Here is a 24,858-nt window from a genome sequence, read left to right on the forward strand (position 1 = left end):
CATCAGTTCTCCCCATGACTCATTGGCCAACTTCTCCCCAACATATGGGCATTCGACACTTTCTTCCATAAAGCATCTCAAAAGGGAGGTCTACCAATACTATAATACTAGTTGTTGTTGTATAAGAATTCCACCAATGGTAGATATGTATCCCAACTTCCCCCGAAGTCAAGTACACCATGCCCGAAGTCAAGGGTAGATATGTATCTCATCAGTCTAAGGGTGATAAGTTATGATGATATGCAACCATGTACCCAGCTCGTAATGGAACTTCCTTAAAAATTGAGAAGTAAAATAGACATCTCTATCAGAGATTATTGAAACTGGTACTCCATGCCTAGAGACTATTTCCTTAATGTAAATCTCCACAAAGTCTCTGCTGAGGAACTTTCTTGGATAGGCACGAAGTGGGCACTCTTGGTTAATCTATCCATTACCACCCATATAGTGTCTGCTCCACGAGAAGTCATTGGAAACTTGGTGATGAGGTCCATCTTTATTTGTTCCCAATTCCACATAGGGATGTCAATAAAAGCGATATATGTAGTCCCCTCGATGATTTAGTGATGACACCCCGAAGTGCTTGGCCAAGCCAGGATTGATTTGATCTGTTCAGTTAGTCAGTCGTCATAAATCGGAAATCGGAAAACAAAAAATGGACAGAGAGAATGATTTATAATCCATATCTCAGTCCATATGATATCTAGAATGGAGGAATATATGATCCCTTATCTAATGGACAAGTTCATAGACAAGGTCAGAGTTCGACAACGACTTTTGAGAGATACGATTGCCAGTTGGTTTTTGAAGTCATACGTAATAATGGTTTTAGACTTATCCAAGTGGGTGACTGTTGGATTAGTGTCTAAGTCCATAACTATATTTGGTATCTACTTGACCCGACTTGGCATGGTCCATTTGGGTTGCATGGCATCGGAACATTTGGATAGACCGTTTGTAAGAAGAGGACGTTTGTGACATATTAATATATTATAAGTTCTAATATATTAATATGAAATCATGTTATTTAATTAGTATTGATCAATAATTAATTCGGACTTAATTTAGTGATCAAAAAGAGACTAATTAAATATATGGGGATTGATTGTGTAAATCATTCATTCTTATATATGTGGGCTTATGATCCATGATTCCTTATGTTGGGTTTAACCCATGTGGTGACCCATGGATACTCCATGGAGGTTAAAACCCATGGAGCATAAGGAATGGGTAAAGTCATGGGTTACATGGTGTAACCCTAATGTGCACACTATATAAGGACCCCTTTAGCTCAAGAAATTGGCACTAGTGATACATATACGAGGGCAAGTTGATTTGAGCATGAGTGTCTTCTTCTCATGGTTATTCCATGTGTTGGTGATGTTGTGTGAACCATTTGAGGTGTCACACTTGGGACACTAGGCTCTTGAGCTTCATGGAGTCAAGATACATCAAGAGGTATGTATTCTAACTTGTTATATTACCCAAGTATTTATAGATTGTATGCTAGTTAGGATAATACCTTGGAATATTCATATTTGTATGTATAATAGAGAAAACATAGATCCAAGGTATTTAGGGTTGCATGTACACTTAGGAGTGTTAGAATGCTCAAAACCCAACAGTCAAGAGGTTGTAATTTTCCATGGGGTATTTGGTGTTAAACCTTGACATTCCAACAAGTCAAATACCTCTCGACGTACCATGTATACCCCTCTTCATATAGGGCCACCAGTAACTATGTCGGAGTTCCCTGTACATCTTTGTAGCTCGCAGATGAATCGAGAACTTGAACTTGTGCAACTCGTCTGTCAGTATTTGGCAAGTTCCTCCTAAGTATGGCACCAAAACCATGCCATGTAGATGTAGCACCCGGTTCCTGGTACGTATATCTTAATTGAGTATTTCCCTTCTTTTAGCCTTGGACTCGGCGAGTCATAGGTCCGACTCGCCGAGTGGATGCGGGACCCGGGACAAGTTTAAGTTGGCGACTCGGCGAGTCCATATCCTGGACTCGGCGAGTCACAACTGTTGGATGAAACCCTAAGTTTCAGGGGTTTGCACCCTATTTAAACAACTTAACTGCCCCAAGCCAGCCCCCATTCACCCTCAGAGCCCTGTATCTCTCTCTAGTCTTGCTTTCTTGTGAGTTTGAAGTGTTTTGTGGTGTATTGAAGTATCTTTGAAGGAAAAGAAGAGGGAATCAAGAAAAGGAGAAGGAGACCAAGCATCTCTGTGTCATTCCAACGTTTCCCCTAAGGTATAGCTCGTTTCCCCTCTGTTTTTAAGCTTATAGCTCCATAAAAGTCCTTTTTAAGCCATTTCCAAGATTGTGTATGCTTGAGGGTTGGTAATAAGTCGATTGACCTCTAGATCTAGGCAAGATTGAGCTCCAGGAGCTCAGATTTGTTAGCTTTATGGCCCCATGTTGCTTGTTCACCCTAGATCTACCCTTTTGAGGCATTTTGAGCCCTAAAATCCATATTGGTGAATATCCACACGTAAAGTTGGAAACTTTACGTGTGATTCGTGTCCTAGAAGTCCAGATCTGTGAATGGCATGGACTGGAATCAAGCAAATCTATGTATTTAGTGGGTGCATGGCAACGACTCGGCGAGTCGTTCATGTGACTCGGCGAGTCTGTTCGCGAGTCTCCGAGTTTGTCCCCTTTTCGTAGTGTCGAGTGAGCAGTGAGTCACGGGGTGTGACTCAGTGAGTCGGAAGCTGAACTCATCTATGGAGGTACTCGGCGAGTCAACGCCCTGACTCTGCGAGTTCAAGGCAATCTCCTTAGATCAAGAACAGACCCGACGAGTTGTTCATACAACTCGGTGGGTCGCAGCATAAGTGTTCATCGGATGAAGATGAACTCGACGAGTTGTTCATACAACTCGGCGAGTAGGATGAAGGACTTGAATATCAGTTTAGAAGGAGAACTCGTCGAGTCGTCGCCTAACTCGACGAGTAGGAACGGGATCCAGGTCAATCGTTTGGGTGGTGACTCGGCGAGTCGGGTCAACTGAAAGTTGACTCTGACTTTGACTTAGGGCATGGTTAGGGGTAAAATGGTCATTTTACCCAAAGGTCAGTGAGCAGTGTTTGATTGAGTATGTTGTGGGAATTGCAGCCGGAGGATTTCTGGAGCAGCAGCAGCAGCAGTAGGCAGTCAGTTCCCGATCAGATCAGCAGCTACTTCGAGGTGATTTACCTTCCAGTAGCGGTGGGTCTACGGCCACAATGCCGACCCACCAGTAGGAGTTGTATGTTAGATGATTGTCTTTGTGATATCATCTAGGTTTGCTACTACCTGATATGTTGTATGCTGGCATGATATGTATATGTGATAGTTGTAGAGTTCGGTTGCTAGGACCGAAGGGTAGGTCGGACACCCCAGATATGTCTGACAGTACGTGATGATATGATTGCATGTTGGCTTGTTATGTTATATGAGATAAAGGTAGTAAGAGGGGACTAGTCCCCGAGGATCGGTTGTTAGGACCGATGGGTAGTCAGCACCCCAGAATGGCTTGACACGGGTAGTCAGCACCCCAGAATGGCTTGACATGGGTAGTCAGCACCCCAGAAGAGCTTGGCACGAGTAGGACGGCACCCCAGAACGGCCGTACCGGGTAGTCAGGCACCCAGAATAACCTAGCAGTATGTATGATACGTGTTTGTATGGTATGTGGTACGATGGGGGAACTCACTAAGCTTTGTGCTTACGGTCTTCAGTTTTGGTTTCAGGTACCTCCTCAGCTAAGGGAAAGGAGCCGGCGCGGTAGCAGCATGTCACACACACACTCTCTGGTTTCCGCATTTACGAGCTTCACTGGGATTTGTACTCTGATATTTTGATTGGGTGTATGAATTGGCTTTTAGACATGGTTCACTTTGTGTTATGGTTTGATCAAACAATGTTTTTAGTTATTAATATTTTCTAAAGTAATGATTTAAAACAAAATTTTTTGGTCGTGAAAATTGGGTCGTTACAGTAGAGTTAACAACCCATGACTATCTATGTCAAAAGCTGAGATCTATTCTACGAATCTCTTGATTTTCTGCTTCTCTTCCTTGACTGCTTCGCTCTGAGCTTGCTTGATCATCTTGAGTATTTGAGTGATCACGTTCGTCCTTAATAAGATGCCCTTTATTGGTGTACTGGTTGTTTTCCTACTTAATGCATCAACTACTACATTGGCTTTACCTAGGCAGTAAAGGATTTCACAGTCGTAGTCTTTTGCTACATCCAACCATCGACGCTGTCGCATGTTTAGGTTGGGCTAACCCATTAGGTATCTAAAGATTTTGTGGTCCATGTATGTAACGCCTGTGTTTCCGGGCTTACCATTTTTAGCAATGTAATAGTCTAGGTTAACCTTTGTAACCCGTTTTGAAATAAAAAGATTGTATTATTTGAGTATTATGTGTTTTGTGCTTAATTGCTTAATTATGTGGTTTGATTAATTAAGAATAAAAATAAGCGTCAAAATTTAAGTGTAAAATAAACTTGATATCTTTGGTTAATGTTGTAGTAGTTGAAACGAGGTTTCCGAATATATATAGAACGCCCAAACCTGACTTCGTATGAGGAAGTTATGATTTATCGAAGTTTCGGCTTAGCGGTATGCAGCCTGAAATACTCAATTTGAGATCAAGCAGTTTTTAGCCGAATCGATCTAAATGAGAATCAAAGATCTCGTTGTTGGTATCGAAGCGATAAAAAGTTAGGCGAGAACGGACGTCAAACGAAGAAGTTATGAATTTATAACGAAGTTTTTCTGTCCCGGCCTACTAAAAATAAATAATAAAAATAAATTTAAAATTAGCCGACGGAGTCTAAACGAAAGTTGTAGAGCGTAGTCTCACCTTCGCGTGGATATAAAGAACGTCGAAAACGGAGTTCGTATGAAGAAGATATGAATTTCCGAAGTTTATTAAATAATTTGTATTTAAATTTAATTATAAAACCCGGTATTATCCGAAGGGGGGCACACCGGGCGTATCCGAAGTACGCCCAGCGTACTGCTGTACGCCCCACATATAGCGAAGCATGACGACCTTCGCACTCGAGTTCTTCGGATGACGAACGCAATGACGATTTCGAACCAGTACGCCCTGCGTAAGGCCGTACGCCCCGCGTACTCCGAGGCTCCAGCCTCCTATAAATAGGATGCGAGGGTTCCGAGCTTATTTGCTCATTTCTCCTCCATTTTGTACCGAAGCTCTGCGTGTAAACCCCCGAAGCCATCCCGACACCCCAGATCTCATATCCAAGTTAAGAAGGAAGTTTCGCGCTCCCGAGATCCCGAGAAGTGCGATTCCCGAGCCGAAACTCTGCCCGCGAGAAGTTTGATTTTTGTGAAGATCTTCCAGATCTGCTGAGGATTACTACTTCTACAAGTCGTAGTGCTGTCCGATCATCTTCTGATCAAGTGAATGTATACTACCTTTCACAAACACGATAATAATACAAGTATGGTTTGAGTGTATTAAGTATATTCTTGTTAATATGTATGAGTGTGTAGTTACTTTCTTCTAACGCATAATTATGAAGTATTTTATACCTAATACGTATTATGTGTATAATTTTGTGGTTATGTGTGTGAATGTGTTTTCACTTTCTTCTATCTCACAGATATGATTTATTCTCTATGAAATACGTGTTATGTGTGTGTGCGCCTCATCTATTATGTGGAATATGTATTGATTAAAGCATGCTATACAGGTTTTTAAACTATGTATAAAAATGTATATTTTATCTACTAATATGTTGGGTAGAACATGGGTAGATAGTTGGTGTGTAATAAACAAATGGGAGGCCTCGTAGTTGTTTGATTTAGTCATCTAGCGGAGTTTAGATGACGACCACAGACTTTTCTAGATAGTCTTGTGGAAACATTAGCAGGTTCGCCACCTGTAGGTGTTACTGAACTTGGGTGTTCATTCGCTGTACTCCATCCCCCTCATGGTTTCCTTATTTGACTTATATTGCTGAGGAACCCCCGAAGCATGTGTTGTCGCCCCGATGAAATATTCTTAGACTAGGTCCCTTATGTTAGTTGTTTTAGGGACATAAAGTGAGAATAACGGGAATGGGTAATTGGGTTATTGTTGGTTGGTGGAAATTAAATATAATTATTTATTGTGGGTTGAAAACCCTATATGCTCACCAGGCTCCCAAACCTGACCCACTCAGTTTTATTTGTATTACAGGAAGTGGCGCAAGGGCATGAGATGGATGAGCCATCAAGTTGTTTTGTTTACAAGTCTGTATATGTATATATATATGTTGAATGACTTGTAATGTTATCGTTTATGCTTATTGGTCTGTATCGGAACATGACACCCCGAGTTTTGATTATATAATGAAAATACGTTTCTTTTATGAAATGCTTTGGTAAACGTTGTTTTATCATGTTTTGTTTTTGGGAACAAATTCCGCAACTCTTTCAAATCAAAAGGATTTACTCTGAAATTATTTAAAAGCATAAATGAAAATCGGTCTCTTCTGGCCGAGATTTTGGGGATGTCACAATGTATATAGTGTATCACATGCCAAATAAGTAATGCCTCCAAATCTTGAGAGCAAATACCACTGCTCCTTATTGTAGATCATGCGTTGAGTAATTAGCTTCATGAGGCTTCAATTGTCCTGAAGCATACACGATTACCCGAACTCGCTGCATGAGAAGGGATCGGAAACCCATGATTGATGCATTGCAGTAAAATTACGATGTCATCAACGCCTTCTCGAAGGGATAACACTGAAGCTTCGCATAACTTTTGCCTCAATGTTTCAAGTGCTAATTGTTGCTCAGGAAACCAGCGCAAAGCAACTCCTTTCTTCATTAAACGGGTCATAGGTACCACAATCTTGGAAAAGTCTTGAATAAATCTTCTATAGTATCCGACTAATCCCAGAAAGCCTCAAATTTTCGAGCGAGTAGTTGGGTCGGCTATCGAATTACTGACCCAATATCGGTTGGATCTACTAAAATACCATCTTGGTTGACAAGATGCACCAGGAACTAGATCTCTCTTCTCCAAAACTGGCATTAGGAGAACTTCACATATAGTTTCTTCTTCCTTAAGACCTTGAGTACCTCCCTTAGTCGCTCATTATGTTGCTCTTGGGTTTTTGAGAAGACCAAGATATCGTCGATAAATACGATTTCCGATCGATCAAGCATGGGTCTACATACTCGGTTCATTAAGTCCATGAATGTGGCGGGTGCATTCGTGAGCCCGAAAGGCATCACTATAAATTCATAATGACCATACCGAGTTCTAAAGGCAGTTTTGGGTGTATCTTCTTCCTTTACTCTCATCTGGTGATATCCTGAACCTGGGTGTATTTTGGAAAACCATGATGCTCCTTGGAGCTGGTCGAATAAGTCATCAATCAAAGGTAAGGGATAATGGTTCTTCACCATGAGTTTTTTCAAGGTATCTATAGTCAATGAACATCATGTGTGACCCATCCTTTTTCTTAACAACAAAAATTAGTGCTCTCCACAGAGAACTACTTGTCCGAATAAACCCCTTGTCCATCAGCTCTTGAGGTTGTTTAGACATTTCTTACATCTATAAGAGCTCAAGATGATAGGGTGCCCTGGATACAAGTACCGTTTCGGGAACTAGGTTTATCCTAAATTCTACTTGACCCTCTGGGCGACACACCAAACAGGTCCTTGAGAAACACATCAGTGAATTTACAAACTATTAGTATTTATGTAATAGCTTCCTTCTTCTCCTCAGGGGCATCGATCACATATGCCAAAAATCCCTCACAACCATGTTGTAGATACTTTCTGGACCTTGCAGCGGAACAAAACCCTAAACCACTCTTCGAGCCTATGCCTCGGATGGTTAGTTCTCCCCCACTTGGGGTACGAACCATTACAATCTTTTGTCTATAGTCAATTGGGGTCAAAAACTGGCTTAGCTAATCCATGCCTACTATTATGCTCATCTGTTGTATATGAATGGGAATAAGGTTTATTGGGAAACTACTATTGTGGTTTTCTAAGGTACAAATATGGTAAACCTCTGATGCACTAATCATTCGATCGTTAGCTATTACTACTCTTAAGAGATGATCCAAATCTCCTATGGTATTATTAAAGTTTTTGCTAAACCTAAGCGATACGAAAGAATGACTTGCTCCAGAATTAAATAATACTAATGAAGGCATGGATGTAACGCCCCGATTCTCAGGTAATTCTTAAACAAGATTCATTGGAGTAAGCTCTACTCGACGAGTTGGTTAGCCTACTCGTCGAGTAGCAGTGGGGTGGGATCGCATGTTAAGTGACCTACTCGACGAGTCCATTCTGGACTCGGCGAGTAGGAGCTACCAGTGGAAACCCTATATCCCGGGGTTTACACCTCTATTTAAAGGAGCCTTATCCTCCTTTGGTCTCTTTACAATCTTTGAGAGCCGCTTAAAACCCTAATTCGTGTGTGTGCCTTGGTGTGGGTTTGAAGCTTGGAAAAAGAGGATCTTGGAAGAAGAAAGCTAAGAGTGCAAAGGAAATTGAAGCAAGGAAGGAGTGGGAAGCAGGCTTTACCTCAGCTAGCATCTTTTGGAGGTATCAAAGTGCCATTCTTACTTCCTTTTCTTCCCTTTTGTTGTTTCTAGGGTTTTTTATGGATTTTCAAGTTGGGATGAGGACCTATGGGCTAGATCTGAAGTTGTAACTTCAGATCTGGACCCTCCTTGGATTCTAGACGCATAAAGTCACAGTCTTGGTTGAGATTAAGGTCCCTCTTGAACATGAAGTTCCATTAAGAACTTAGAATAAACATTTAGAGCCTTTATGGTCATGCATACACGTAAAATTTGCAATTTTGCGTGAGAAGCATGCCCTAGAAGCTTGGATCTATGAGTTGGAGCCATTGCATGGCTCAAAATATGTATGTATGGAGAAAAAGGACTGAATGGACTCGGTGAGTCGCAAGGTGACTCGATGAGTCACATGAAGATGGTCGTGAACTCGGCGAGTTGGATGAACAATTCGGCAAGTCCGATGAAGATCGTCATAAGACTCGACAAGTTAGATGGGTTTTCTATGGGATATGTATGAGTGTGTATTTGTCGAGTTGCAAGGAAGGAACTCGACGGGTTACCTTAAGTTTGATTGAGAATCAAAGGAACTCGACGAGTTACTCCGATGACTCGGCGAGCTGGAATGTACTTCAAGGAACTCGGCGAGTAGCCAAGGGTACTCGGCGAGTTAGGGTTAACATGGACTGTTGACTTTGACTGAGGACTTTGACTTTGACTAGGGGTTGACTAGTGGGTTATGGAGTACCTTATAACGTTAAGGACTTATGAGTATGTTATGCTATGATGATAGGTGGTGGAACCTGTGTCAAGTGATCCGAGAGTTGGAGTTTAACTTTCGTGTCGACATCTGCGAGGTGAGTTATCCTCACTATATCGATGGGGTCTACGGCACCAAGGCCAGCCCTTTAGTTGTTATTGTTATGCTTTGATACGTGTGGTTATGATCTGTTAGATCGGAATCGGGGTAGACAGTATGTTATACTCTTATGATCCGTAGGGATTGGTATGTTAGTGACCTGCTAGGTCGGTACTCTAGTTACAGGAGAATTCTATGTTTTATGATTGGTGTGACAGATATGTTTGATGTTTGTATATGCCTGTATATGATGGTATGCGCACATGGTTATTTGTGTGTGGTTGGGTTGAGGCAGTCTTGCTTTGTGCTGAAGGCCAATATACCCTATGAGCGGTCCGGGGAGACTGTAGGCCCACGTGGCGGACCAGTCATGCCAAAGGCTCGAGATAGATTCAGACAGACTGTAGGCCTTGTAGGGCGGTCCAGTCAGGCCGATGGCCCAGTATGCATGTTGAATTGATTGATTATTACTTATATGGCATTGTCAGTGTGGTATTGGTATTTTGGGGGTAGCTCACTAAGCCCTCGGGCTTACAGTTTTCAGTTTATTGTTTCAGGTACTTCAGGAGATCATGGAAAGGCGAAGGAGAGACCGTACCGCTCCTCATCCTTATGTTATGATTTTTGGGACACACTGATGGAAAATGATTTGAAAACATTTTGTAAACAATACTATTTGGTTTTAATTTATGATTGAAAGTGTTTAAATTTGGCGCAAATTTTATGGATGTTTCAAGTTGGTATCAGAGCCTTGGTTTGATTGAATTGGAGGAACACTCGTGTGAATCCAGTCTCAAATCAAGGAGATTTTCGGAACATAAGTTTTAAAATGGTTTTCAAAATAAGGATGGAGGATGCATAGGGTACGATCAGCCAGAGCCTGTAAGTGAACCCCAAAATACCATACAGTTATTTGATATTCTGATATGTTAGAACAGCATGGTAGTGATAGGCTAGGGATCTTCAGGAATCGCATGATAGACTTGCCTGATTATATGATGCTTATTAGCCTAAGGTTTCTTATATATGGAATTGACATCATAACTGTAGATGTTTGGTGTATGCATCACGGCTATGTATAATCAAGATCTCATAGCCTGAGAATGTCTGATTCGACCTTAGTGTAGGATTGGATATTCGAAAGTCTATGGCGTCCAGCGTTATGTACAGCCAGCGTGCACCGTCGCTGGAGTGGGATGATGGAAGTTTCATGGATGTGTGAGTTGTGATGAGTGGTGAGACTAGATGCGAGATATTTGGTATTACCTTAGAAGTGAGCGTTGAGCGTATTTTATGTTGATGATATGGTTAGGACGTTGTGGTGATACTTGAGACAAACATGGGTAGGTGTGGAAGGTAGTATGGGCCCGTACTACTGAAAGCACAGGACCCATGCGCGTAGCAAGGAAATCACAACCTCTGGGGTTCTTGGGGTTTTAGTCTCCTGACATTATGTTATTTATCTGATGACTTGCATATATATATATATATATATATATATATATATATATATATATATATATATATATATATATATATATTCCAGTATGGTGGTGACGAGACGTGTTGCTTCAGCATCCGAATCAGGATCAGGATCAGGATCGGGGTCAGGAGACGAAGGGTTGGAGGTGCCGGTAGCACCTGAGCCTGTGGTTCAGATAGGAACCGAGGAGTTGGATGTCAGGATCAAGGAGATCATGCACGACGAGATTGCTGCTGCGTTCCGAGTGTAGCTGCCGGAGATGTTTGGGTCGATTAAGACCGCGATGGTTGAGTATTTTGATGAGCGATATGTAGCTCTAGTAGAGACAGCTGCCGCTGCAGCCACTTCGGCTGTAACTGCGGCAGGGGTTAGAGGAGGAGCCAGCAGGGCTTTCCAGTACCGGGACTTCGATAATATGAAGCCCCCGATGTTTGATGGTACACAGGATGTGATTAGGGCTATGAGGTGGTTATCTGACGTGGAGGGCTGTTTCTTCACGTGCTTAAGTCCTGCTGACCAAAAGGTCAGGTTTGCCCTGAACTTGCTGAGGCTTGGGGAAAAGGACTGGTGGAGACTGGCGACTGGGTCGTATACTGATGATCAGCGGGCTACTGTTACTTGGGAGCAGTTCAGAGGTATGTTCCGCACCTGCTACGTTCCACGCGTTGAGCGGGAGCGGCTTACACAGGAGTTTTTGACATTGAGACGGGATGGGGAGTCTATGATGGAGATTACCCGTATGTTCACGGAGAGGGCTATGTTTTACCCGGATTTTGCTTCAGAGCAGTCTCAGCTGACTCGTTATCTGAGTATGCTCAAGACTGATATTCGACAGTTTGTGTCTACTCAGCGATGTGATACCCTCCTAGACCATCAGGAAGCCGCACGACGACGTGAGTTGGAGATAGAGTTGCAGCTGAAGGAGCAGCGACAGGCACCAACACAGTCTCAGCAGGTGCCTAAGCGGTCTAAAACCGCTGATGTATGGTCCGGGGGTCATCAGAGCCACACTTGTGGAAAGTGTGGCAAGGCTCATTCGGGGGTTTGTCGAGCAGGAAGTGGGTGCCACAAATGTGGCAAGGAAGGACACTATGCCAGGGACTGCCGTCAGTCCGCCCCTCCAACAGATATGAGGATTTGTTACCATTGTTATCAGGTTGGTCATGTGAAGACCAACTGTCCGCAGCTCGCCGCCAAGCCGGCACAAGGTTCCGCGCCAGCTGTTGGGAGGATTGGATATGGTAGGCCAGTCAAGGTGTTGCCTCCAAAGGCTCAGGGTTGCGCCTTCTAGCTCACGGCCGAGGAGGCCAAGTCAGGACCAGATGTGGTTGTTGGTATGTTTTCTATTCTTTGTCTCAGTTATTGTATTCGTGTTATGCTTATTGATTGTACCCGTGATTAGGTACGTTTTTAGTGAATTCTTTGCCCGCTTTGGTATTATTTGAATCGGGGGCGAGTCGATCGTTTGTATCTCATACCTTCTCTAGAGGGTTCAGTGTGCCGATAGATGATATTGAGTGCTCGTTGTGAGTTTCGATCGCCAACGAGCACGGGGTCTCTGCTTCTTCGGTCTTCTAGGGATGCGAGTTGGAGATTTTTGGGGTGTCCTTCCCAATAGATTTGATTCCTATTCCCATGAGGGATGTATGCGTGATTATAGGGATGGATTGGCTTAGCTGTTTTGGCGCCATGATCGACTGTGAGGGGCAGCGGGTGGTGGTTCGAACCCCAAGTGGGGGAGAACTTGTAGTCTATGGTGAAGGCACCAGGTTGGGATCATGGTTTTGTTCGGCAGCCAGGGCTCGGCAGTATATTCAGCACGGGTGTGCCGGTTATTTGGCGTATGTTGTAGATACGTGGGTTAGAGAGTAGCTCTCAGTTTCTGAGGTTCCGGTGGTGAGGGAGTTTGCTGATGTGTTTCCAGAGGAGTTACCTGGAGTGACTTCGGAGAGACAGGTGGAGTTCAGGATTGACCTAGTACCAGGTGCGGCCCCTATCGCTAAGGCGCCGTACCGACTAGCACCGCCAGAGATGCAGGAGTTGTCATCTCAGTTGCAGAAACTGCTGGGTAAGCAGTTTATTTGTCCGAGTAGTTCACCCTAGGGAGCACCAATCCTTTTCGTCAGGAAGAAGGACGGTTCGCACAGGATGTGCATTGACTATAGGGAGTTGAAAAAATTAATGGTGAGGAACCGTTATCCGCTTCCGAGGATAGACGATCTTTTTGATCAGATGCAGGGTGCATCTTGGTTTTCCAAGACTAATTTGAGATCAGGATATCACCAAGTCAGGGTGAGGGAGGAGGACGTGGAGAAGACCATGTTTCGGACTCATTATGGTCATTAAGAGTTCGTGGTGATGCCGTTTGGACTTACCAACGTGCCAGCAGTGTTCATGGATCTGATGAACTGAGTATGCAGACTGATGCTTGATCGCTCGGTCATTGTGTTTATAGATGATATATTGGTGTACTCCAAGACTCGAGTGCAGCATGACGAGCATCTCAGGGAGCTGCTGGAACTTCTGAGGCGAGAACGGTTGTATGCCAAGTTCCCAAAATGCGAGTTTTGGTTACGGGAGGTCCAGTTCCTCGGACGCCTCGTTAACCAGGAGGGGATTCTGGTGGATCCGGCCAAGGTGGAGGCGGTTATGCAGTGGGAGACCCCGAAATCTCCCTCTAATATCAGGAGTTTCTTGGGTTTAGCAGGGTATTATCGAAGATTCATTCGTGATTTCTCCAAGATTACAGTACCCCTTTCTCGTCTAACAAGGAAGGGGGTGGATTTCCGGTGGGGCCTAGAGCAGCAGAGGGCGTTTGAGACCCTCCGACAGTGTTTATGCGAGGCGCCAGTGTTGACACTCCCCGAGTGAGTGGAGGATTTTGTGGTATTTTGTGATGCATCCATCACTGGCTTGGGGGCAGTCCTCATGCAGAGAGGACGGGTGGTAGCCTACGAATCGCGGCAACTGAAGTCGGATGAGACGAGGTACCCCACGTACGATCTTGAGTTGGGAGCAGTGGTTTTCGCTCTCAATATTGGAGGCACTATCTGTACAGGGTCCGTTGCACTATATACACAGATCACAAGAGTTTGAGACACATCATGGATCAACCGAACCTGAACATGAGGCAACGCAGGTGGCTAGATGTGGTCAAGGACTTTGATTGCGAGATCCTTTACCATCCTGGTAAAGTGAATGTGGTTGCGGAAGCTCTGAGCCGCAAGTTAGCAGGGTCCTCAATCCCAGCCAGGTGTATGAGGATATCGGTGGATTCCCCACTGGTGGGTTTGATCAGGGATGCTCAGATTGAGGGCATGAGACCAGAGAACTGGAAGTTGGAGAGGATTAAGGGTGAAAGCGCCCAGTTTGTTCAGGATAGTCGTGGATTGTTGACCCATTATGGTCGGGTTTGGGTTCCGATGTCCGGAGGGGTCCGACAGACAGTGACGGAGGAGGCTCATAAGATTCATTTCTCAATTCACCCAGGAGCCACCAAGATGTACCATGATTTGAGTTCGAGTTATTGGTGGTCTGGCATGAAGCGAGATATCGCTTGGTTTGTTGAAAGGTGCTTGACCTGAAGGATGGTCAAGGCCGAGCATCAGAGGGCGCATGGTAAGTTGCAGCCTCTGGTGGTTCCCATGTGGAAATGGGAACGGATCGCGATGGATTTCATCACGAAGTTGCCGAAGATGGCAAGGGGTTTCGATTCTATATGGGTCATCGTGGATCGATTGACCAAAAGTGCCCATTTCCTAGCCATATGGGAGAGTTCATCGGGAGAGAAGTTGTCTGACCTGTACGTCAAAGAGGTTGTCTCTCGTCATGGGGTTCCGGTTTCTATCGTTTCCAATCGAGATGTCAGGTTTACTTTTCGTTTTTGGCAGAAGTTCCATGAGGAACTGGGTACACGACTGCATTTTAGCACGACGTTCCATCCGTAGACTGATAGGCAGAGTGAGCGGACTATTCATGTAACAGCCGGAATTTCAAATATCGATATAACTATGATTTGGGGGTGTTTTAAGAAGGGACTCGGCGAGTTGGAGCCTAGACTCGCCGAGTAGGATCGCAGACCGGGTCGCGGGTTCGCGACTGGACTCGACGAGTCCAGATATGGACTCGGCGAGTCTGCGCTGTTTGGTGAAAACCCTAACCGTTCAGGTTGGAACGTATAAGAGGCATTTATTGGCCGTCATTGTTCGTTTTGGCCTTCTGAGAAGAACCCTAAATCGATTGGGTGCATCTGGAGCAAAGTTTAAGGGCCATTGTTGATCTTGGAAGGGTTGTGGTGCAAGGAAGAGAAGGGCTTGGCTAAAGGAATAGCAAGGGAGTCACGTTCTGAGGATTTGGGGACACAGAGGGCACATTATTCAGGTAAGAATTCGAATTATGCTCTGCTATGTTGATGTGTCATGGAATTAGGGTTTATGGAACCCCTTTGTGATTAGATTAAGTGTTACCCTAGTCCCCAAACGACTATAACCCTGTATTAGGAACTTAGAGGTCCAGAAGGTCCCATGCTTGTGTATTTCGGGACAATACTTATCTCAGGAAGCAGTTTGATCGACTGCATGGCATGGACTCGACGAGTCTGATGAACAGACTCGGCGAGTAGCTTGGAGATTGACTGGGACTCGTCGAGTTGTTCTTCAGACTCGGCGAGTTGAGTCGGGGTGGCCCCGCGATTCTTCCAGGAGGAACTCGTCGAGTAAAAAGGGGATACTCGACGTGTAGAAAGGGTGTCTTAAGGAATCGGTGAGTGAAGGGCGAGTGGACTCAGAGTCGTTGAACTCGGCGAGTCATGGGGTGACTCGGCGAGTTAGATCGCGGGTTGAGTGAAGTTCTGAGTATGGGGACTCGGCGAGTCATAGGGTTGACTCGGCGAGTAGGGTCAGTCAGGGGTTGACTTTGACCTTGTCTTTGACCAAGGATTTACCAGTGGTTCCAGGGGTATTTTGGTAATTGTTGTTATTGTTTGAGTTCAGTGCATTGGTGACTGTCCAGAGGTGGAGATCGTATCAGTGATCGGAGCAGCTTGAGCTATCTGTTCAGTCGGCAGTTTCGAGGTGAGTTATCCTCACTATATCGCTAGGGTTTATGGCACCAAGGCCGACCCTTTTTACCGGACGGAAATCCGAGTAGTTGTCATTATATGTTACAGGCCGGAAGGCATTATATGTTACAGGCCGGAAGGCATTACTATGTGGACCGGAAGGTCATGGCCTGGAAAGGCGTATGTATGCATTTAGTATGTTGAATGATTCATAGGGTAATGTTATGATGGTGACCGGCTAGACCGGTATCTTGTTTAGAGTAATGCTATGATATGTGATCTGTTGATCGATTGTTGTCTATGAACTGTTATATGATTATTTGTTATGTTATATATGCCTTTTATGCTTATGGGCCGGAAGGCAATATGTTATGGGCCGGAAGGCGATATGTTATGGGCCGGAAGGCAATATGTTGTGTGATGGACCGGAAGGTCGGCGTGGGTAGGACCGGAAGGTTTACCCAACAGGGACGGAAGTCCCCTGAGACACATGGACCGGAAGGTCAGGGCCTGGAAAGGCGTATATGTGGTTGGTATTCTGGGGGTATCTCACTAAGCTTTCGGGCTTACAGTTGTGGTTTTATGTTTCAGGTTCTCAAGAGTCTGTGGCAAGGCAAAGGCGTGATCGTACCGTTCCTCGCGTTGGTGTTTTATGATATGAACCTGGGAAATTACTCTGTTTAATAATGTATTGAAAACCTTTTTGCAACAATGTTAATAAAATGGGTGATTTTGAAAAGTTTTAATTGTTTTGAAATTTTGGATGTTACAAGTTGGTATCAGAGCCTTGGTTTGAGTGAATTGGGGAAACATTCGTGTGACTCCAGTCTCAAATCGAGGAGGATTTTAAAAAGAAAAATTAAAATGAGAAATTAAAATGGTTTTCAAATTTAGTAAAAGGAGGACGCGGAGGTACGATCAGCCAGAGCCAGTAAGTAACCCCAAGATACCACTCATGATATTTGTTTATTTGAGCTTGATAGAACAGCATGCTAGAGTTAGGCTAGGGATCTTCAGGAATTCATAATAATGTTGCCTGATATGTGATGCCTGTAGCCTAGGGTCCCTTATGGGATGTTCTCAGTGTTCCTCTAGTGGTGAGGGTTGATAGTTGTTATGCATGTTCCCTAGGGTATTGTGGTAGTACTTCATACAAATATGGGTAGGTGTGGAAGGTAGTATGGGCCCGTACTACTGAAAGCACAGGACCCATACGCGTATCAGGGAAACCATGGTCTCTAGGGTAGGGTTGCGAGAGTTGGATCCCAGGATTTTGGGAAGTGTCTGGGATTGGTAAGGTGTCTTCATTATGGAGATCTCGAGGCATGATGATAGCGGATCCGGATCAGGATCGGGAAATGGAGAGCGAGTTCCGGGTGGATCAGTGCCGTCGAAGGTTATCGATCGGACGAGCACGAGCGAGCGGGATGCGAGGATTCATGAGATCCTGCATGATGGGGTTGCTGCATTGTTCCGGGCTGAGTTGCCGGAGTTGTTTGGGTCGATCAAGACCGCCATGATTGAGTATTTCGATGAGCGATATGCGGCTCTCGCAGAGACGGTTGCCGCGGCGGCTACAACGGCTGTAGCAGCGGCAAGGGGAGGAGCTAGTCGGGGTTTTCAGTATCGGGACTTCTATTATAAGAAGCTTCCCACACTCGATAGGGTTCAGGACCAGATTGTTACTATGAGATGGTTATCAGACGTGGAAGGGTATTTCTCCACGAGTTATGCCCTGCTGACCAGAGGGTGAGGTGTGCTATGAACCGGTTGAGGCTTGGGGCGAAGGATTGGTGGAGATTGACCACGAGGTCATTTTCCGATGCGCAGAGGGCTGCGGTTTCATGGGATTAGTTCAGAGAGATGTTCAGTACTCGCTATGTTCCGCGGGATGAATAGGAGAGATTGGCTCGGGAGTTCCTTGAGCTGAAGCAGGATTTGGAGTCGGTGACTGAGATCACCAGGATGTTTATTGAGAGGGCGATGTTTTGCCCTGAGTTCGCTTCGGGGCAGGCTCCGATGTCCTGATATCTGAGTATGCTCAAGAGGGATATCAGACAGTTCGTGTCTGCGCAGAGGTGTGAGACCTTGTTGGAGTTGCAGGAGGCCGCCATGTGGCGAGAGTTAGAGGTTGAGTTGCAGTTGCGTGAGCTGAGGCAGGCCCCGATACAGTCGCAGTCGGCGCCGAAACGGTCCAGGACCGTAGATGTTAGAATGGGGGATCGGAGCGGCCACGCTTGTGGGAAGTGTGGGAGGGATTACACCAGAGTTGCTGGTCCGGTGGTGCATGCCGCAAGTGCGGATTAGAGGGGCACTATGCGCGGGACTGTCGGCAGTCAGTGCCGATTCGGGATTCGAGGATTTGTTATCATTGACAGCAGATTGGACATTTGAGGGTCAACTGTCCACAACTTTCTGCAGGACCGGTGCAGGCTCTAGCACCGACCACCTTGAGGAGTTCAGGAGGAGGACAGGATGGAGCGGAGCCCCAAAGGGCTCAGGGTCATGCTTATCGGCTTGCGGCAGAGGGAGATGGAGCAGTGCCGGAGGCAGCTGCGGGTATGATGCTTTCTTGATGTCTTGATTGCCTTGCGTTGATTGTGGCGTATTGTTTGTGCTGGTATCTTGTGTGGATTTCGATGCAGTATTCGTTGTTTCGCGGGTTTGGCATGGTTATGGATTGGTGCTTCAGGTTTTCGCTTTGGCATTCGTTGTTCCCCGATGGTTTGGTATGGTTATAGTTTGGTGTTTTGGTGACGGTAGCCTTGTGCGGTTTTCGATGCGGTATTCGTTGTTTCGCGGGTTTGGCATGGTTATGGATTGGTGCTTCAGGTTTTCGCTTTGGCATTCGTTGTTCCCTGATGGTTTGGTATGGTTATAGTTTGGTGTTTTGGTGACAGTAGCCTTGTGCGGTTTTCGATGCGGTATTCATCCTTTGGCAGGTTGTGGGTTTGGTTACGGGTTATTGTTGGGAATTCCGTTGGTTATCGTTCGTGAGGGTTGTTAGTGGAGATGCGGCACTGGGTTGAATGTCGGGTAGCATCTGCAGTCGTAGAGTGGATAATTGAAAGACCGGATTCTTTTGAGTGGATTGATCAGGGAGGAGATGTGTTTTGCTGAGGGTTGTTTATGCTTGTGGGAAGCAGTCAGTGTGTAAATGTTCTCTTTGTGCAGGATTGTTCTGAAAGGTCGTTAATGACGATCGGTGGCAGTTAGTCAGTGCTTTAGTGGGGGGGAGAATTGGAGAATTCTCCGGGAGATCGATGAGTAGGTGAGGGTGCTTAGCTGTTGGGATTCAGCAGTGTTTGTCAGCTCAGAGTACAGGCCGACGAGAGCGAGTGTCGGGTATGCGGGGCGGGATACAGACCTAGGGCATTTGATGGTGGAGGCCTGAGAGAAGGCCGGGATCAAGCTTGAGTAAGTAACCGGGGTTATGCGATCAGAGTATTTGTATGTTTGAGGTACGTGATGGGTTGTACTGCATTAATCCCACGGGATTATGTTGTGCATGTTTCTAGAGCTGGAACCGGAAGGTTCCCAGAGTTAGAACCTGAGGGTTCGCAGAGTTTGGGTGTACAGACCCACAGAGATATAGCCTCGAGTGGCTAGTATGTGTTATGAGAGTCGGTCCAGTCATGCTGGAGACTCTGGTGGTATTGCTGGATCAGTTTGAGATTGCGGATTGTGTATGTTGCAGTGTGATTGCATTGGAAGGTCTGGCCCCGGGTTAGTGATCTTGTTTAGCTGAGGCAGTGATTTTGATGAGTGGAGAGAGTGCATGGGATTGAGAGCCCCTGCGATGAGAACCAGAGTATGTGAATAGCGGTTACGCAAAAAGGGTGGTGTCGCTTGGAGCGAGCACCGTGACACTGGTTGGAGTGGCATTATGGCCAAGAGGGTCCCTTGGAAGGAAAAGGGAAAGGTGTGTAACTCCGAAGGGGAGTGCAAGTTCACAAGAATGAAAGCTGCAGAGCAGAGTTATGGTTAGAGTATTTCGAGTATGGCTTTGAGCATTGTGTTCGTGGCAGCGAAGTAGGAACCCATCCGGGTTGGAGATGTCTGTTGAGGCTCAGAAGGGATGCAGGGGGAGAGAGAATCTTAAATTCTCCGTGTGATTCTGATCAGAGTGTAGGATGGATGTAACGGTTCATCTTGGGAGATGTTCGAGGATATCATCAGTGTATCGGGTCTTCCAACCTGCGGGCGTTGGGGCTAGTTCAGCAGGTGTATGTGATTGCAAGAGGAGGACTCGTGAGAGTTGCTCTGAGAGTGAGAATGGGTCCCTCAGTCGGTCCGGAATGGACAAAGTGGGCTTTGGATCGGGGATCCGGTGGTTCATGGTTCCTAACCCTTATGGGTCGAGTGATTGTTGAGATTTAGAGCAGAGTTGCATCTTGGGTAATTTTCGGTTACAGAGAGCGATGGACAGTACAGAGATCGGGCTTCAGTCGACAGAGCAGATTCAGCAGATGAGACAGAGGTTATTGACCGCCCAGAGCCGACAGGAAAGTTATGCAGACAGACGCCGGTCCGAGCTTGAGTTTCAGGTCGGTGACATCGTACTCCTGAAGGCCTCTCCTTGGAGAGGAGTGATTCGATTCAAGAAGAGGGGCCAGTTGGGGCCCCGGTATATTGGGCCTTTTCATGTGATTGCGGGGGTAGGCCTGAGGGTCTACCGGTTGGAGTTGCCCACAGATTTGAGACAAATCCACGATATTTTCATATGTCGCAATTGAGGAAGTATATAGCCGATGAGTCGGCAGTGGTTCCATTAGAAGACATTCAGTTGGATGCAAGCCTGAATTATGCCGAGAAGCCAATGGTCATCATAGAACGGAAGATCGAGGTTCTGAGGAATAAGGAGATACCTCTGGTGTTAGTTCAGTGGCAGCACCGGAGGGGATCGGAAATGAACTGTGAACTGGAACGTGAGATGCGGGAGCAGCATCCGGAGCTAATTTCAGAGTGAGACTTCGAGGGCGAAGTCTAGTTCTAGTGGGGGAGAGTTGTAACAGCCGGAATTTCAAATATCGATATAACTATGATTTGGGGGTGTTTTAAGAAGGGACTCGGCGAGTTGGAGCCTAGACTCGCCGAGTAGGATCGCAGACCGGGTCGCGGGTTCGCGACTGGACTCGACGAGTCCAGATATGGACTCGGCGAGTCTGCGCTGTTTGGTGAAAACCCTAACCGTTCAGGTTGGAACGTATAAGAGGCATTTATTGGCCGTCATTGTTCATTTTGGCCTTCTGAGAAGAACCCTAAATCGATTGGGTGCATCTGGAGCAAAGTTTAAGGGCCATTGTTGATCTTGGAAGGGTTGTGGTGCAAGGAAGAGAAGGGCTTGGCTAAAGGAATAGCAAGGGAGTCACGTTCTGAGGATTTGGGGACACAGAGGGCACATTATTCAGGTAAGAATTCGAATTATGCTCTGCTATGTTGATGTGTCATGGAATTAGGGTTTATGGAACCCCTTTGTGATTAGATTAAGTGTTACCCTAGTCCCCAAACGACTATAACCCTGTATTAGGAACTTAGAGGTCCAGAAGGTCCCATGCTTGTGTATTTCGGGACAATACTTATCTCAGGAAGCAGTTTGATCGACTGCATGGCATGGACTCGACGAGTCTGATGAACAGACTCGGCGAGTAGCTTGGAGATTGACTGGGACTCGTCAAGTTGTTCTTCAGACTCGGCGAGTTGAGTCGGGGTGGCCCCGCGATTCTTCCAGGAGGAACTCGTCGAGTAAAAAGGGGATACTCGACGTGTAGAAAGGGTGTCTTAAGGAATCGGTGAGTGAAGGGCGAGTGGACTCAGAGTCGTTGAACTCAGCGAGTCATGGGGTGACTCGGCGAGTTAGATCGCGGGTTGAGTGAAGTTCTGAGTATGGGGACTCGGCGAGTCATAGGGTTGACTCGGCGAGTAGGGTCAGTCAGGGGTTGACTTTGACCTTGTCTTTGACCAAGGATTTACCAGTGGTTCCAGGGGTATTTTGGTAATTGTTGTTATTGTTTGAGTTCAGTGCATTGGTGACTGTCCAGAGGTGGAGATCGTATCAGTGATCGGAGCAGCTTGAGCTATCTGTTCAGTCGGCAGTTTCGAGGTGAGTTATCCTCACTATATCGCTAGGGTTTATGGCACCAAGGCCGACCCTTTTTACCGGACGGAAATCCGAGTAGTTGTCATTATATGTTACAGGCCGGAAGGCATTATATGTTACAGGCCGGAAGGTATTACTATGTGGACCAGAAGGTCATGGCCTGGAAAGGCGTATGTATGCATTTAGTATGCTGACTGATTCATAGGGTAATGTTATGATGGTGACCGGCTAGACCGGTATCTTGTTTAGAGTAATGCTATGATATGTGATCTGTTGATCGATTGTTGTCTATGAACTGTTATATGATTATTTGTTATGTTATATATGCCTTTTATGCTTATGGGCCGGAAGGCAATATGTTATGGGCCGGAAGGCGATATGTTATGGGCCGGAAGGCAATATGTTGTGTGATGGACCGGAAGGTCGGCGTGGGTAGGACCGGAAGGTTTACCCAACAGGGACGGAAGTCCCCTGAGACACATGGACCGGAAGGTCAGGGCCTGGAAAGGCGTATATGTGGTTGGTATTCTGGGGGTATCTCACTAAGCTTTCGGGCTTACAGTTGTGGTTTTATGTTTCAGGTTCTCAAGAGTCTGTGGCAAGGCAAAGGCGTGATCGTACCGTTCCTCGCGTTGGTGTTTTATGATATGAACCTGGGAAATTACTCTGTTTAATAATGTATTGAAAACCTTTTTGCAACAATGTTAATAAAATGGGTGATTTTGAAAAGTTTTAATTGTTTTGAAATTTTGGATGTTACAATTCAGACCCTCGAGGATATGTTGAGGGCGTGCGTTATTGATTTCGGTTGGAGTTGGGATTCCCACCTACCGCTTGCAGAGTTCGCCTACAACAACAACTATCATTCCAGTATTGGCGCCCCGCCTTTCGAGTTGTTGTATGGGCGGAAGTGTAGGACCCCAGTCTGCTGGGGCGAGGTTGGGCACAAAGTGATGGGTCAGACAGAGGTAGTTCTGCAAACCACCGAGATGATACAGCAAATTAGACAGCGACTGCAGACCGCTCAGAGTCGACAGAAAAGTTATGCCGACCGACGCCGATCTGAGCTAGAATTTCAAGTGGGTGACATGGTCCTCCTGAAGGTCTCGCCCTGGAAGGATGTGATCCGCTTCAGGAAGAGGGGAAAATTGGGTCCCCGTTACATTGGTCCGTTTAGGATTATTGCCAGGGTTGGCAGGGTGGATTATAGACTAGAGCTTCCAAAGGAGCTTAGCCGGATCCACAACACATTTCATGTTTCGTAATTGCGAAAATGAATTATGGATCAGGAGACAATGGTATCGTTGGATGACATTCAGGTCGATGAGTGTCTGAACTATGTGTAGAGGCCTGTGGCTATTTTGGAAAGAAAGAAGAAGATTATGCGGAACAAGGAAATACCTTTAGTAAAGGTACAGTGGGAACATCATAAGGGATCCGAGTGGACATGGGAGCCGGAGGCGTAGATGCGCAAGCATTACCCGACATTGTTTACTCCAGTGGACTTCGAGGACGAAGTCTAGTACAAGTAGGGGAGAGTTGTAACGCCCCGATTCTCAGGTAATTCTTAAACAAGATTCATTGGAGTAAGCTCTACTAGACGAGTTGGTTAGCCTACTCGTCGAGTAGCAGTGGGGTGGGATCGCATGTTAAGTGACCTACTCGACGAGTCCATTTTGGACTCGGCGAGTAGGAGCTACCAGTGGAAACCCTATATCCCGGGGTTTACACCTCTATTTAAAGGAGCCTTATCCTCCTTTGGTCTCTTTACAGTCTTTGAGAGCCGCTTAAAACCCTAATTCGTGTGTGTGCCTTGGTGTGGGTTTGAAGCTTGGAAAAAGAGGATCTTGGAAGAAGAAAGCTAAGAGTGCAAAGGAAATTGAAGCAAGGAAGGAGTGGGAAGCAGGCTTTACCTCAGCTAGCATCTTTTGGAGGTATCAAAGTGCCATTCTTACTTCCTTTTCTTCCCTTTTGTTGTTTCTAGGGTTTTTATGGATTTTCAAGTTGGGATGAGGACCTATGGGCTAGATCTGAAGTTGTAACTTCAGATCTGGACCCTCCTTGGATTCTAGAGGCATAAAGTCACAGTCTTGGTTGAGATTAAGGTCCCTCTTGAACATGAAGTTCCATTAAGAACTTAGAATAAACATTTAGAGCCTTTATGGTCATGCATGCACGTAAAGTTTGCAATTTTGCGTGAGAAGCGTGCCCTAGAAGCTTGGATCTATGAGTTGGAGCCGTTGCATGACTCAAAATATGTCTGTATGGAGAAAAAGGACTGAATGGACTCGGTGAGTCACAAGGTGACTCGGCGAGTCACATGAAGGTGGTCGTGAACTCGGCGAGTTGGATGAACAATTCGGCAAGTCCGATGAAGATCGTCATAAGACTCGACAAGTTGAAGAACAACTCCGCGAGTCGGATGGGTTTTCTTTGGGATATGTATGAGTGTGTATCCATCGAGTTGCAAGGAAGGAAATCGACGGGTGACCTTAAGTTTGATTGAGAATCAAAGGAACTCGACGAGTTACTCCGATGACTCGGCGAGCTGGAATGTACTTCATGGAATTCGACGAGTAGCCAAGGGTACTCGGTGAGTTAAGGTTAACATGGACTGTTGACCTTGACTAAGGACTTTGAATTTGACCAGGGGTTGAGTAGTGGGTTATGGAGTACCTTATAAGGTTAAGGACTTATGAGTATGTTATGCTATGATGATAGGTAGTGGAACCTATGTCAAGTGATCCGAGAGTTGGAGTTTACCTTTCGTGTCGACATCTGCAAGGTGAGT

Source organism: Lactuca serriola, chromosome 5, assembly GCF_051521515.1.
Source record: "Lactuca serriola cultivar US96UC23 chromosome 5, Lser_US96UC23_V15, whole genome shotgun sequence".
NCBI lineage: Eukaryota > Viridiplantae > Streptophyta > Magnoliopsida > Asterales > Asteraceae > Lactuca > Lactuca serriola.